The sequence below is a fragment of the Pipra filicauda genome, unplaced genomic scaffold (assembly GCF_003945595.2).
Source record: "Pipra filicauda isolate LSUMZ 115617 unplaced genomic scaffold, ASM394559v2 scaffold307_size998922_pilon, whole genome shotgun sequence".
Taxonomy (NCBI): Eukaryota; Metazoa; Chordata; class Aves; order Passeriformes; family Pipridae; genus Pipra; species Pipra filicauda.
The window spans coordinates 697562-712405 of record NW_024104429.1 but is presented as its reverse complement, the minus strand read 5'-3'; the positions used below and the strand labels follow the sequence as shown (position 1 = coordinate 712405).

The 14844-nt window shown below is 49.7% G+C and overlaps 1 protein-coding gene across 5 annotated transcripts in view; it reads left to right on the top strand.

Annotated features, from left to right (window-relative positions):
- The window catches only part of EXTL3 (exostosin like glycosyltransferase 3), a 134165-nt gene that overhangs the window by 71280 nt on the left and 48041 nt on the right, over positions 1–14844 (top strand). For all 5 annotated transcript variants that reach the window (XM_027733464.2, XM_027733465.2, XM_039383369.1 and 2 more), the window contains one exon: positions 11659–11758. The gene's annotated coding sequence lies outside the window, so the exon portion shown is untranslated. The remainder of the gene's footprint in view (positions 1–11658; positions 11759–14844) is intronic.

Below are 14844 nucleotides of genomic sequence, written 5' to 3'. Positions count from 1 at the left end.
TTTTATTTCCTCTGCCTTCTCCTGTTCTCTGCTTTTCCAAATATTACTTTCTGTGACAAAAATGGTTGGATCTGCTTCACCTCCCCAGCACCAGAATTGGAGAGGAGCTGGACCATCCTCCACTGATCCACGTTGAAAGTTAAATTCAAGCTCCGGAGGTTGTTTGTTGTGAAGGTGCTATGAGTTGGAAGGAGCATTAGAGCCATGTTAGAGCTGTATGGGATACTTAAAAATAATGGTAAATATCAATTTGCAGAAGGAAAACTTCTTGGAGGCACTGGATAAGAACACCAAGGGCAAGGGAATCCTTTTCCCACTCCAGCTGCCTCACGGGCGCCTGGAGCTTTGTAAAGAAATTTTCCACAGTCTGATGCACACATTGTGGAATTAAGGACAAACTTTGCTGCCACCATTTTGCAACTATTTCCTTATTATTTGAATCTTTTGCTCCAAAAAAAAAAGAGGAAAAAAAAACAACTCAAGGCTTTTTTTCACCATCCCTCCCAGTCCTCCCTGAGCAACACCAAACACTGTCGACCTTTCTGTGGAGTCAGATTTTCTGAAGCTTTGCCTCTATTTTTTTTTTTTTAATATTTTTTAAAATGAAATATTCTTTAGATTTGAAGTAGGAATGATACAGCTTCCATCTGGGAACTGTTTTAGGTTTAATTTGAAAAAACAGACTGTAAAACACACACTCGTAAAAACAGTTTGTCCTTCCCAATGTACTAGAAAATGACTCTCAGCAGCCTCCTAAGGCCCGGTGTTTAAGCTCCAGGAGATGCTCAGAGACATAGTTACAGTGGATTTTAATACAGGGTCAGACATAAATTTCCAGTATGGATCATTTGGGGAAGAATAATGAGGGGAATGTGTTAATGGGAAAGAATTTGAAGTCGTCGCAGATTTTGCAGCGCTCGGTGATGCCCGAGGAGCTCGGTGGCCGTGATGTCACTGTCCAGCTTTGCTTGAAAACGAGATGAACTCAAAAAATGTGCTTTGTAACTTGGGGAATCAAGTGTGCCTGGGGTTGTGCAGACACGCTCCTGCCTTGGAATCGCCGAATCCCAGAATGGTTTGGGTTGGAAGGGACCTTAAAGATCATCCGGTCTACGGGCAGGGACACCTTCCACTAGCCCAGGTTGCTCCAAGCCCCATCCAGCCTGACCTTGGACACTTCCAGGGATCCAGGGGCAGTCACAGCTTCTCTAGGAATTCCAGCCCAGCCCCTCACCGGCCTCCCAGCCAACAGTCCCTTCCCAGTCTCCCATCTCTCCCTGCCCTCTGCCAGTGGGAAGCCATTCCCTGTGTCCTGTCCCTCCAGCCCTTGTCCCAAGTCCTTCTCCAGCTCTCCTGGAGCCCCTTCAGGCACTGGAAGGGGCTCCAAGGTCTCCCTGGATCCTTCTCTTCTCCAGGAGAACCCCCCCAGCTCTCCCAGCCTGTCTCCAGAGCAGAGGGGCTCCAGCCCTTGGAGCATCTCCGTGCCCTCCTCTGGACTCGCTCCAGCACTTCCATGTCTCTCCTGTGCTGAGGATCCCCGAGCTGGACAGAGCACGGCAGCACCTCCCTGTGGAAGGGCAGTGCCATGTCTGAGCTGTTGCCCGTGGGCTGGCAGTGCTTCAACCTGCTCCTCCATCCCCTCCTGCCCCTCTGCTGGTGACTCCTTGGCACCTGCAGGGTTGGTGATCCCGGAGTTCACCCGCTCCGCACCAGCACAGCTCTGGCCAAAGGCGGTGGATCAGTTTTCCGCAGACTTCTGGAAACCCCTCCAATTTTGCCTTTTTAGCATTCCCTGTGCCTCCAGCTCTGCTCAGGGCAATTGGGTTTGTGGGATGAGGCAGGAGCGAGGCTTTCCACTTAACAGCATCAGGATTTACCAGCTGATCCCCTCAATTTTCCTTAGGGTGCCACTGATTTCCCAGCTCTGATTTCATGCTGTTATTCATGAGCATCTCCCTCACCCCTTGGAGAGTCCCTTGATTGAGCCATTCCTGCTTCATGGGACCTCCTGGGGAGCCCCTGCTGCCAAAAGTAATGAGCTGCAAAGCCTGGCAGTGTCAGATTTTATCTCCCTCCCTTCTGATTCCTCGTTATTCCTGGTGGGCTTGGTTACGGAGCCATCTGATTTTTGGGATAGGGGATTGTTTTGCAGCGTGGATGTGGAGAAGCAGAGTTGGGCAAGGATCATGTAAAACATCAAGGTGTCTGGCTGTGTTTGACCAGCCCATCTTCTCCTTCATCCCCAGCTTCGGGGTTTGCTGGAGACCTTAAAAAAACCCCAAACCCAAACCCCAAATTGCTTCTGAGGAACGTGAAATCCTGATTATGGAAATGTTAATTGTCATGGATTTGTGTTCTGCCTGCTCAGAAATCCTGCTGGTGGTCTCTGCCTGGACTGAAGGGCATCTAAGGAGAATTTGGATTAAAATGCACTTTTCAGGGTGTCTGTGTGAAACCAAGACCTAAAACCAGGACCTAAAATCCATGTTTTGGGGTGCAAAGCACCACTGGTGTGCTGAGTTTTATGGGCAACTAAAATATTGAGGTATTTTCCCAGTGTAGCTAAATTGGGTATTGCAGCAAGACAAACCAGCAGAGAAAGGTGAGTAAAGAGCCCTGAGAGGGGATTGATGGAGTTTTTTATCTGGGAGAGGGGAATTCCTAAGCTTTGCTTGTGTTCGAAAATCCCGTTTTCAGCTGCCTATATTTTGTCAAAACTCAGCTAGAACTTTCCAGCTGCAGCTGGGAGATGTGCTTTTTGGGGAGGTTCTAATGCAAACCATTCAGCTGATTTAGAGAAGGGGACTGAGAAAATAACCTTTTTTTTTAACAATGAAAAAGAAATACGAATAAAGGCCCAGTGACCATTTCAAGTCACGGTACCCCTGCCCCTGGGAGCAGTGATTTGATGTTTGGCAGATGTCTCTTTTGCAGTTCCCATAAAAATCCACCAAAGCTGGGCCAATTTGGAAACAAGTGAGGGAACAGGGGGCAGGGAATTAGAAGAGGGGGAGGAGGGAGAAAAGCTGTGTTGCTGAAGCATCCCTGGATACCGCCCTCGGGTTGGATCCTGTCCTTGCTGTTCCCACAGAGTGCGTCATTTTGGGGAAGCTGCTGGAAAACAGTCTCTTCAGAAATGCCATTCCTAGAGCAGTGTGTGTTTTTGGAGACCCTGGATCTCGTTTTTTTGGGTCCTCTGTGTGTGTGAAAATATCTATGTGTGTATGGTGGTGAAGGTGATAAAATATAACTACACTGAGACGTGGGAGTGTTCAGGGACAGGTTGGATGGGGCTTGGAGCAACCTGGGCTAGTGGAAGGTGTCCCTGCCCATGGCAGGGGGTGGGACCTTGGACACTTCCAGGGATCCAGGGGCAGCCACAGCTTCTCTGGGAATTCCAGCCCAGCCTCTCCCCACCCTTCCAGCCAGGAATTCCTTCCCAGTCTCCCATCTCTCCCTGCCCTCTGCCAGTGGGAAGCCATTCCCTATGTCCTCTCCCTCCAGCCCTTGTCCTAAGTCCCTCTCCAGCCCTCCTGGAGCCCCTTTAGGCTCTAGAAGGGGCTCCAAGGTCTCCTTGGATCCTTCTCTTCTCCAGGTGAACCCCCCCCAGCTCTCCCAGCCTGGCTCCAGAGCAGAGGAGCTCCAGCCCTTGGAGCATCCCCGGGGCCTCCTCTGAACTCACTCCAGCAGCTCCATGTTCTCCTCATATTGGGATTCCCAGGGCTGGAGGCAGCTCTGCAGGTGAGGTCTCACCTGAGTGGGGCAGAGGGGCAGAATTTTGTGCCCATCTTCCCCATAAAATAACCCTTTAACCCCAGGATGCCTGAGATGAACAGATCCCTCTGCAAAACTCACCCAGCAGGAATCAGTAATTGCATGAGGTGTTCCCGTGTAACAAAACAAACCAGCAAACAACCTGCTTGACTGAAAGATGGAAGTGGTGTCAAAATGCAGCAGGACTCTGGACTTTAAGGACCTTGTAATAAAGCTCTTGCACTTGTTGAAGTTACAGAGTTGAGCATCCTTGCTGGTGGCACCAGGCATTGTACATGTGGTGCCAAAGGGCAGTTTTTCAGGTAATTTTTGTCTGATAGGTGGTGGATAAGCAGATTCATTTTTTCTAAGGACCACTTCTGCTTAATCAGTTTTCTCTTGTCCGTAGTGAAAAGCAGCTGAGGGTGAGATTTGTGCTGAGAGGGGGGAGCAGGTTCTCCCTGAGCTGCTCCGAGAGGACCCACTTTTGTGTGACTGGGCAGCATCAAAGCTGTCGTGAGGGTTGTGTGAGCCCCTGTCTCTGCTCTCTTTCCATCAGGAGAGGAAATAAAAGTCATGCAAAGGCTGTGGTAAAGCTGTGGGGCTGTAAATGTGATCCTGGGAGTTCCTGGGAGTAGCACATCCCGGCTGCTGTTGGGCTTTTCCTCAAGCACCGAGGCCTTGCCAAGGAAATCTGTGGAGCTCCCAGATCTGATGGAGTAATAAATCCTTACAAGAATATGATAAATGACTTGGAGTACTAATCCAGATGAGTTGTAAGCTGGAGGGGGAGGATTGAGCAGAGTGGGCTGTGCCTGAGGAAGAGGCAGAAAAACAGTCCAGAAAAACCCCTGGAACAGTCGCTGTGGAAAGGTCCTTGTGGCTGCACCGAGCAGCCACTCACTGCTTGAACTCCCAGAATAAGAAGTGTTTGATGCCATCTATGGACATGTGAACTGGGAAATAGGAGCAAAGGATGTTTTGACTTCCAAAAAACTGCATTTTTGAAAATACTGGTGGAAAAAGCTTATTTAGCTCCCGTGTTGGAATTCTAAAATAGACGTGGGAAAAGCTACAGATCCCAGGGAAGAAGCAGCAGGGCAGTGATTGAATCAGAGGGAAAATATCTAGGCTTGAACTTTGGAATTCTCCCAGTTTGTATGGGTCAGGAGAGAGACTGGGACACGAGTCCCTGCTGTGGGAAGAGGGTGCTGGATCCTGCCGAGTCCTTCGGAGGGGACGGGGAGAAGCACCAACCACCTGGAAGGGACATTGAAAAGTAGACGTGGGCTGTGATTAATCATTGGAGCAAATTCCCAGGAAGGGATGGATCTGCTGCCTCTTTGGATGCATCTTTGGAAGTTGTACTTTATGTGGAAGCAGGCAACTAGATTTCCTGGGAATTCCCATTCCCTTTCCTGAAGGCACCGTTTTTGCTGTGAAAGCAAAGTGCCATCAGGACACAGAGGGTGGTTTTGCACCGTAAAATGCTGGAGGTTCTTGCTTGGACCACTTCCTTCTGAATGAATTTTGGCAGCAGGCATTTTTCTGGAAGGAAATTGTTGCTCCTCTTTGTGTTCTCCCTGTGGGAGAGGGAAGAGCTGTGCCTGTGGTGCCTCTTTGCAGCAGTTAGTTTGCCCGTGCTGAGCATCCCTCACTTCATGCTAATTCTTTGTGCCACTCAAGTGATTTAAGGTGAAAAGAGTTTGTAATATTCCCAACTGTGGCCTTCAGGGAAAGAGGGAGAACCTCAGTTTGAAGGTCCACTTTTTATCCCTGAACATCTTGAGCCTCCAAAGCCTGTGGGAAGTGGCTTCTTAATGAAAGCGTTTCTGAGCTATATAAGGGGGAAAAAACCTCCTTCTTTCCCTTCCTTCCCCTCAAAAGTAAGAATTATTTAGGTTGGGAAAGCCCTCTGGGATCACTGAGTCCAGCTGTTCCCCCAGCACCGCCAAGGCCACCACTAATTCGTGTCCCCAAACGCCACATCCACAGGGGTTTTAAATCCCTCCAGAGATGGGAACTCCACCACTGCCCTGGGCAGGACAACCCTTTCCAGGAAGGAATTGTTCCTAACATCCAGTCTAAATTTTGTCTTGTTACTCCTTGTTGATAAATGGTAGGAGTAACAGTGGCACAGTAAATGTCCTGTGTTCCTTGTCCATCCTCACTTGGATGGACATCCCTGTGCATTCCTCCTTTTCTGATGCCAAGCCCCACTCCCTATACAAAGCCCTCACTGTCACATCAGCTTGATTGGCAGGCTGAGGGTATTTAGGGATTTTTAAAGAGGCTCCTCATCCCTTTGGGGTTGAGATGTCCCTTGGCCATCCAAAGGCACGTGGTCAGGAGACATCAAAGGGAAGTGGTGGCTTCTGGAGTTGGTGGCTGAGGACACCCAAACCTTTCAGAAGAAAGTCTCCAGCGTGAGCTGCACCCTGCCTGGGGTGCTGGCAAGCTCCCAGTCCTCTGCCAGGTAAATTATTAGCTCAAATCCCTTTCCCTTCCGGTGAATCAGCAGCTTTTGGGGCCCCTCCAACCTGCCTGACTTTGGATCAGGAGTCTGAGCCCAGCCTGGCAAAGCCTGTGCAGGTAAAGGTTAAGGAGAAGGCAGGAGAAACTAATCCTTTGCTGGCAGGCTTGGACTTGACTCTTGAAGGGGGGGGGAGGTGGATAATTTCCCAATTTGTTTCTGGGAAATCAATTGTTTGTATTCAGGTTTAGGGAAGAAACTTAATGGTTTATCCTTCACAAGCCTTTTAAAATTCCTTTCTCGCAGCAGGATCTTAAACTCTTGGATTTTCTCTCAGCTTGCAGCGACAGGTTTTAATTTCCCTGTTTGTGGGATTTTGTTTGCTGAAGTGGAAGGGAGGAAGGAGCTCTCTGGGGTTTTCTTCTGGGGTTTTCTCCCCTTACAGGCCCCTCCTGCCTTATCCCACTCTGGCATAACAACGGGATCCCCAAACACTCCTTCATTTCCAGCTCTTTTCCATGTTCTTTTCCAGAGTATTGGTGTGCTGGGTACCCTCTGCAGAAACAATCCTACAGAGCAAGTGCAGTTAATGGGCCCAGGTGGGTTTATTCCCAGTTTTATGGGATATGTTGCCTGTATTAGCCTGGGAAACTTTCTGCTCTTCGTATTGCTCTTTTATTTATTTAATGTTTTGTGTTGTCCAAACTTCTGCTGGACTTAATGGCACTTGATATGGGGGTGCCAGGAATTCTTTTGGGAGCTCTGGATCTGAGCTTGTGTTGTTCCCATGTCTTGCTTGGGTTGGGTGAGGGTGTTGCATCCCAGGAATGATTTCCATGGGCATATTCCTGTGTTAGGCTGCAATATTTGTCTGCCTTAGTGCAGGACAACGAGCTTAAATAACCCACTGAAAACAAATTTTAGATATGGAGTAGCCCAGTGGGAAAAATCATGATGGGGCAGGCAGGGGAGGGGAAGAAAAACCAACCTGGATAAGAGCCTTGAAAAAAGAGAAAATAGGGAAGCAAGTGGAGATAATTGTCAGGAAAGGGTGAGATGGAAGCAGATTGGGATGTTTTTGTGACCAGGGGGTAAAGGAAAAAGCTTTTTGGTGGACACTGTGAGGAGAGCAGGAGAAAATGGACAAATTTCTGTGGCTGGTGAAGAGCTGAGGCCAGAAAAGAAAAGTGAGATGTTTAAATATCCCAAGATGCCCTTCAGTTCTGCCTGTTCCACCCTTGGCCTTCCCCAGCCCCCAAGAACATGGATTGCTCCAGGACACCTGGGGCTGCAAATCCCCCATCCCCGTTTCCTGCAGGGCAGGGGGAGATCTGTGTCAGTGTCTGAGGTGCCAGGTTTAATTTCCAGGAGGATGTAGGTCTTACCTGTTTATGTTGGAGCAGCGAGCTGGGGGGGCCAAGAGGAGACCAAGTGTTTGAGAGCAGGGCTGGATTCCCCAGGGAGCAGAGGAGCCTTCCTGGGCATCTCTCCATGGCTGCTCTCTGCATCAGACATGAAAAAAAAAAAAGCAATTTAAATGTTCTTTAAAAAAATGTAGCAACAGCAAACTTCTGTTTCAGAGGGTGGGGGGGTCCTTATGCTCCAAACACGTGATCCCTGTGATCTCCAGGCACCTTTGGGAGTCCAGCTCACCACATCAAAGGAGTGTCCGTGGGGCTTGGAGTCCAAACACGGGATGTGCAGATGGCACAGGGAGTTCACAGGGCTTGGAGCCCGTTCCCAGGGAACAGACACTCCCTTGCTGAGGCACCATCTGACACCTCCCCCTTCCAGACAACTCTGCAGCAAAGGTGACCTGGAAAACTTCTGTTAATGCATTCAAAGGGAAAGCTCCCAAACCTGAAAATCCCAGCGAGTCCAGAGGAGGCCACGGAGCTGCTCCAAGGGCTGGAGCCCCTCTGCTCTGGAGCCAGGCTGGGAGAGCTGGGGGGGGTTCTCCTGGAGAAGAGAAGGATTCAGGGAGACCTTGGAGCCCTTTCCAGAGCCTAAAGGATCTCCAGGAGAGCTGGAGAGGGACTTGAGACAAGGGCCTGGAGGGAGAGGACACAGGGAACGGCTTCCCACTGGCAGAGGGCAGGGAGAGATGGGAGATTGGGAAGGGATTCCTGGCTGGGAGGGTGGGGAGGCCCTGGCCCAGGTTGCCCAGAGAAGCTGTGACTGCCCCTGGATCCCTGGAAGTGTCCAAGGCCAGGTTGGTTGGGGCTTGGAGCAACCTGGGATAGTGGTGGAAGGTGTCCCTGCAGGGACAGATGGGAGATTGAGAAGGAATTGTTGGCTGTGAGGGGCTGGGCTGGAATTCCCAGAGAAGCTGTGGCTGCCCCTGGATCCTTGGAAGTGTCCAAGGCCAGGTTGGAGCAACCTGGGGTAGTAGAAGGTGTCCCTGCCCATGACAGGGCTTGGACTGGATGATCTTTAAGGTCCCTTCCGACCCAAACCCTCGGTGGTTCTGTCACCTGAGCTGGGTTTGGGGTCGTGCTGTTTGACCAAGAACGGCCCCGTTTGTTCCACCCTCCCACAAAGTAACAGCCCCCTCTGTTTTTCCGGGTCAGTTTTCCCAGTGGGATCTGGAATTGAGTCCTTTCCTGGCAGGCACCTCAGCAGTGGGATGTTCTCCCCTCTCCAGCCCTGACATGTCCAGGGCAGCTGGATGAGGATGGAGACCAGCACTTCTTCCCAGCTTGGCGTGGTGAGGGGAAGGGCTGATGTGAATTAAATGGCTTTTTGATCCGTGGAGGAGTCCAGCAGAACCCCAGGATGCTGCTGGGATGGAAAGCAGATGGGAATCTTTAAACATTCCTCCTCTGGCCAGCACTGTTTGGGGCTTTCCTGGCTTGGCTCAGCTCCAACCACGCTGTGCTCTGCTCCTCTGCTTGTCACCTGCAGACGTGGGACAGAGCCCTGCTGGCTCCCAGTGCTCTGTGTGTGTGTTCCTGTGGTTTGGCAGAGCTGCAAAAATCAGCATTTCCCCCATTTTACAGAGCCACTCTGCCGGGTGGGAATCACATTTAAAGTGTCCCCGCGAGGGAACGATTTGGTGGCAGCCAGGAGGTGCTGAGTCTTCAACAGCTTCTGCTGGTCCAGCCAGCTCTTTGGAAATTGGGGGCTTGGGGTATTTTGTTTTTGTGTTTAAATGGCAGCTTGTGATGGCCCAGATCCTGTTGTGACAGCGCCTCTGAAATCCTTAAGCTGCTCGAATCACTCCGAGGAGCCAAGCAATAAAAGAGCTGGAATCAAATGTATCCCACAATGTCCTTCACTTCTGCTGACAAGTGCAGTTTAAATTACTGGTGCAACCTTTTAGCATGGCTGGCTTGTAAAAACTAATAAAATATGAAATGAAGTTATAACAGCTGCTTGCCACTGCTTCTCTGATGGGGAGCAGGGAGAAGGCACCTTTTTTTTTTTTTTGGGTGAGCCTGTGCTGGGTTGCTGTCATTGCTGTCAGTGACAGTGGTCAGAATGAAATATGAAATACAATATTAGTAAATAAAATAAATATTAAATAAAATGTGCTGGAATTTTTGACATCCTATAAGTTATATGGTGTTTATTAGAGAAAAGGCTTTGCTTTTATCATAAGGTGGCATTTATCCCATGAGCAGCCTGAGGGTTTCCAGAGCTTACATTAGAATTAGGCTTTTAAAAAAAACCCAACCTGGATTCCCTGGGAAATCTTCTCCATGCCTTCTAGTGGAAGGTGTCCCTGCCCATGGCAGGGGATTGGAACTGGATGATCTTTGAGGTCTCTTCCATCCCAAACCATCCTGTGGTTCTCAGGGGAGTGGTTCCTTTGGCTGGTGCAAATTTGGGCATCCCATTTCCAGATGCTCTGATTCCTTGGGTCCTTTACCTGGAGTGGCTGAAGTTTCAGGGACTCAGAATAACTGGTGGCTTTGGAAAAAAAAACCCCATAATTTAATTACTATAAATATTTATTTTATAAACTGTAAGCATTCAGAGCTTGCAATGAAACCTTTCCAGACCTCGAGGGGTGGGAGCAGGTGCCGGGTCTGCGTGGCGTGCGAGAGTTTTGAAGTGTGTGTTTTTGCAGGTCATGTTGAAGTGAAATCCTCAGCTGGAATGAAATACTCAGGGGCTCTTGAGTAACATCTTCACTCCTGGTTTCTGGAGAACTCTGGGAAAAGCTTTACAGTCTGGGATAGAAGGGTCGTGGCTGTTGTTGTTCCTACAAACATCCTGTAGCCGAGTGCGGGTGGAAATCACCTCCCGCAGCCAGGAGAGCAGAGCCACCATCACCATGTGCTTCCTTGTTGCTGTCCTAGGGATGTGGGCACTTGGGAAACGTTTTGCCAGCTGGAGTGAGAGGCTTGGGAGCAGCACTTTATAACCAGCCCCAGCCCTAAGGATCAAGCCCCAGCTCCGTGCCGGGAGCGACGGCAGAGCCGGGATTGTGGGGGAGGCTGAGTATGGAACACATTAGTGAGAGTGGGGTGGGAACAGGGAGCTTGGGATGCTCCACTTGTGCCGCCTGCCAACACTGTGGCTGTCCAAGGGGCTGTGGAGGAGGATGGAGGCAGGGTGGGGATGGTCCTTTTTGTTCTGGAACAAAAGGAAATCCCACCAGTGGCAGCGCTGAAGGATGATCCCGGAGCCTTGGGCTTCTCTTAGCAAAAGGCATCTTATTTTCTTTTAATTTTTTTATCTGTTTGGTTTCTGAGTTCAGGCAGTTGTTTGCAGCAGAGAGAGGATTTGAGCCAGGGAAAAAGCTGGATGAAAAACTCCCTCTGAGTTAGTGGGTTTGAGGCTGGACCTGGCGGGTGGAGCTGGTGGTGTGTCACATAACGGGTCAGACCGGGTGGCTTTCAGTGGGTCCTCTCTGACCTTGGCACTTACAGACAATGGAGTTAATAATATTATTTAATCTTTTGTGGGAAATGATCCCAGGGATACAACCTGAGAGCTGTCAATTAATTGCCAGGTGTTGTAGAGGAGGGGTTTTCTGTGCAGGGAGCTGAGAACACCTTCAAGCTGGCTCAGAGCTGATGGAGCAGGGAACTGGGGACCCACATCTCATCCCTTTGAGATCTGAAACATCCCTTCTCCGGGTTGTCCCACCTGGGCCTGTGTCCTCACTAGTGTCCTCCAGCCTCTCACACTCAGACTGTCAAACCTCTGGGAGCTTCACAGGCCGACTGTGCCATTAATCATTGAATCCCAGAATGGTTTGGGAGGGAAGGGACCTTAAAGCTCATCCCATTCCACCCCCTGCCATGTGCAGGGACACCTTCCACTAGCCCAGGTTGCTCAATCCCTCAGCTGTTTGGAGAAGTCTGGAAGGAGTGTTTGTATCCATGTGCTGTTCCACGGCCTCTCCTGCACGATGCCTCGAGGCCATGCATGAAATGTTTCTTAAGTACATGTGGTTTTGTCTGTGTTTTTATATTAAACAGGAGAAAAACCCTCGAGATCAAAGCTGGGAGAAAGAAGACAAGTGGTGGAGGAGTCAATGTGTGACATGGAACAGGTCTGAGCCGAGGAGCTGAGGGACAGGTAAAGCACAAACGAGCCCTGCAGTGTCACTCCGTCCCATGCCTGGTGTTTGGTTGCCTCTTCCTTTGCTGTATTTGAACATGTTTTACCAAAATATATCATCACCCTTCTGGCAACACTCTCCTCCTCCCATAGTCCAGTTAAAGTAATGGTGAGATGAGGAAAACTTGTAAAACTAGGGCAGGACCACTGCAGCGTCACCCCCAGGGCATTAATCAAGCCCCTTACATATTTTTTTGGCCATCAGCTCTTCTGTTTAATCATCTATTATTTGTTGAAAGTTTTAGCCAAATTCATTTGGCAGAACTTCAGGGGAAGAAGTGACATTTCCCAAGGATCTGATTTCAGCAGTTTTCAATTCTGATTTTCAGGGCAGTGTGGAATGTCACTGATGGTCTGAGCTCTCCAGCTCAGTGTCTTGGGATCCAAATCCCTGCTCGTGGCTCAGGGGGAAGTCGAGCTCCAAATATTTTCTTCTTTAGCATCATTCCTTGGGCAGACTCATGTCCCAAAGCTCTTTGGAATGGAGGTTGTTTCACCCTGTGAGGATTAGTCCAGGGTGCTCTCACACAGCTCTTGAGGGGGTGTGTGGCTGACTGGGAGCCAAGCTCGCTGCAGAGGCTGGAATTGCTGCCAGCAGCACATTTCTCCCTCTCCAGTTTTCCTCTCACTCCGGTAAGGAAGCCAGAAGATGAGATTTTGTGCCCTGTGCTGAGCTCCTTCAGGCAAACTCAGGCTCTGGAGTGTTGTCAAAACTGCTGATGGGTTTGGGCTTGGGCAAAGGTGTCAAGAGCGAAGGGAAGTGGCTGGAGCTCGGAGCCACTTGTGCCTCTTCCAGGGAACGGTGTTTCCTGGCAAGGGACACCAGGACACCCACAGGAGGTGTAACATCCTACACAAAGCCTCTCTGCCAGCCCAAATTTTGGGGTGGAAGTAGCTTCCACGATGGATTCTTACCGGGAGCCACCATAGTTAATTCAAGTTGGGATTTGGCTGCCAGGTCAGACTCCTGCTCCTGGGAAAACTTGGATGAGATGGAATGGGCTGTGGTACAGCACAAGCAGAGCAGGTGCTCTCCAGGTCCCTTCTGGCCTTGGACTCTGCTAATCTGTGAAGAAATGCCAGCTGCATCTCCAGTGCCACAGCACCAGGTCAAGCCCCTGCTTTGACTTGCTGTCAGAAGGTTTCTCCAGGAGCTCCATGTCCTTGTGTGCTGTGTTTGGAGCATCTGCTCCATCTGTTCTTGGGCTGAACCTCTTCCAGCAGGTTTAGCAACTGTGCTGCTGATTTCCTCCAGGAAATCCAGCCATGCAGGACGGTGTTCAGCTTGTGGGACCGTAACAAGCCATCAAGGCCCTCTTAATTTGCCTTTTTTATTATTTTTTTTTGCTGCCTCCTCACCCTCAGCCTCGTATCTGTGCATCTGAGGAGTTTTTTTTTTTTTCCTGCCTCGTTCAAGGGAAAGAGTAAATCGTTTTTGATTTATTCCAGAGCAGCCCTCGAGCTCAGCTCCTGTGAGATCCTGCTGACTTGGAGTTCAAAAGATCTCTCGGCTTTGAGGCCAGGCTGTGCTCTTCCATCTTTGCCTCAAAGTTAAACTGAAAGAGAAAATTCCTTTTTTTTTTTTCTTAGAGAGAAAATCAGCCTGCTGGGTGAGGGAATCAGATTTACCTGCAGCAGCAGAGGATGCCAACAATGCAGAATTCCAGGTTAAAATCTGGTTGTTTAGCAAGGCTTTATTTTCAAGGACCGAGCGTGTTGTTCAGTGAAGTGTTCCATGGAGATAAATACTTCCTTTTAAAGCAGGGCTGTTGCCTGGCTGGGATCCAGCCTGTGATCCTACATTAAAGCATATTTTTTTTTGGTGTTTAAACCACTACATCACCGTGGTGGCTAGAAATGGTAGCTCTGGTCCCTAATCTCCTCCAGATCTGCTGGTTTAAATTAGATATTGGGAGGAGATTCTTTACTGTAAGAGTGGTGAGGCCCTGGCACGGGTTGCCCAGAGAGGCTGTGGGCTCCCAGTCCATGGAAGTGTCCAAGGTCAGGTTGGACAGGGCTTGGAGCAACCTGGGATAGTGGGAGGTGTCCCTGCCCATGGCAGGGGTGGAACTGGATGAGCTTTGAGGTCTCTTCCCTCCCAAACCATTCTGTGATTCAATAAGAGGTGCAGTGGCAGTCTGGCATATTTATATGTGCTCTCCCAGACTTGCTTGGATGGAATATAAACCTGGGAGGTGTTTTATCTATATTTTTCTAAAAAGCTCCACTGTTGGTATGACATTCTGGGGAGAAAATCAGCTTTTTCTCCTGCCTCCAAGCAGCACAGTGATCTGGTGACAGCTCAGGTGGCCCTCACGGGTGTGCTGAAAGTCTCAGGTCATGTTTTTTACCCAGCCTTTCTCATCAGAATTCTTCCAGAAACCCTTTCTTTCCAAGTTTTAGGGCCCTTGTTCCCATGAACACCTTGGTGTTTATACTCCCCTTCTGGGAAAAAACCACATCTGGAAAGCCGTGCGGGAATTCTTTGGCGTGTCTGTGCAGTGAACCCCCTCAGCTCAGGTGACAATAAAGGACAGGGAATAGTTTGACTCCTCTTCTGTCCCCACCTCTCCTGCTCTTCCTTCAGCACAGAAAACCCCCACACCCACCTTGTCTTCTGAGCCAGCAATGAAATAGGAAAATGGTTTTTTTTTCCCCCCAAATGTAATTTGAAACGTGATGACTGGACCGTTCTTAAGCAGCTTCCAACTTAACAATAAAGAAACTTCACCGAGTGCTTGGCAGGAGCCTCTGTACATAATTTAGATCATAATCAGATGCATTAACACATCTCATATGGATCTCCTGGGGGCCGAGGAGACGAGGTGTGCTGGGTAATTTCTTCCCAGATTTCTTCACCTGATTGTTTATTACTCTGGGGGACTTCACTCGTGGCCCAAATGTCACCGGCGGGGTCCTGCTGCTCCCTGTGCCTGCACTGAGTGACTGAAGTGCTGGGTTGTCATCAGTCCTTCCTCCTGGGGCTGTCAAAGGGAGGGTGGAGAAGGGTGTGGGGAGGGAGAGGAACAAAAGCACAGGCCCGA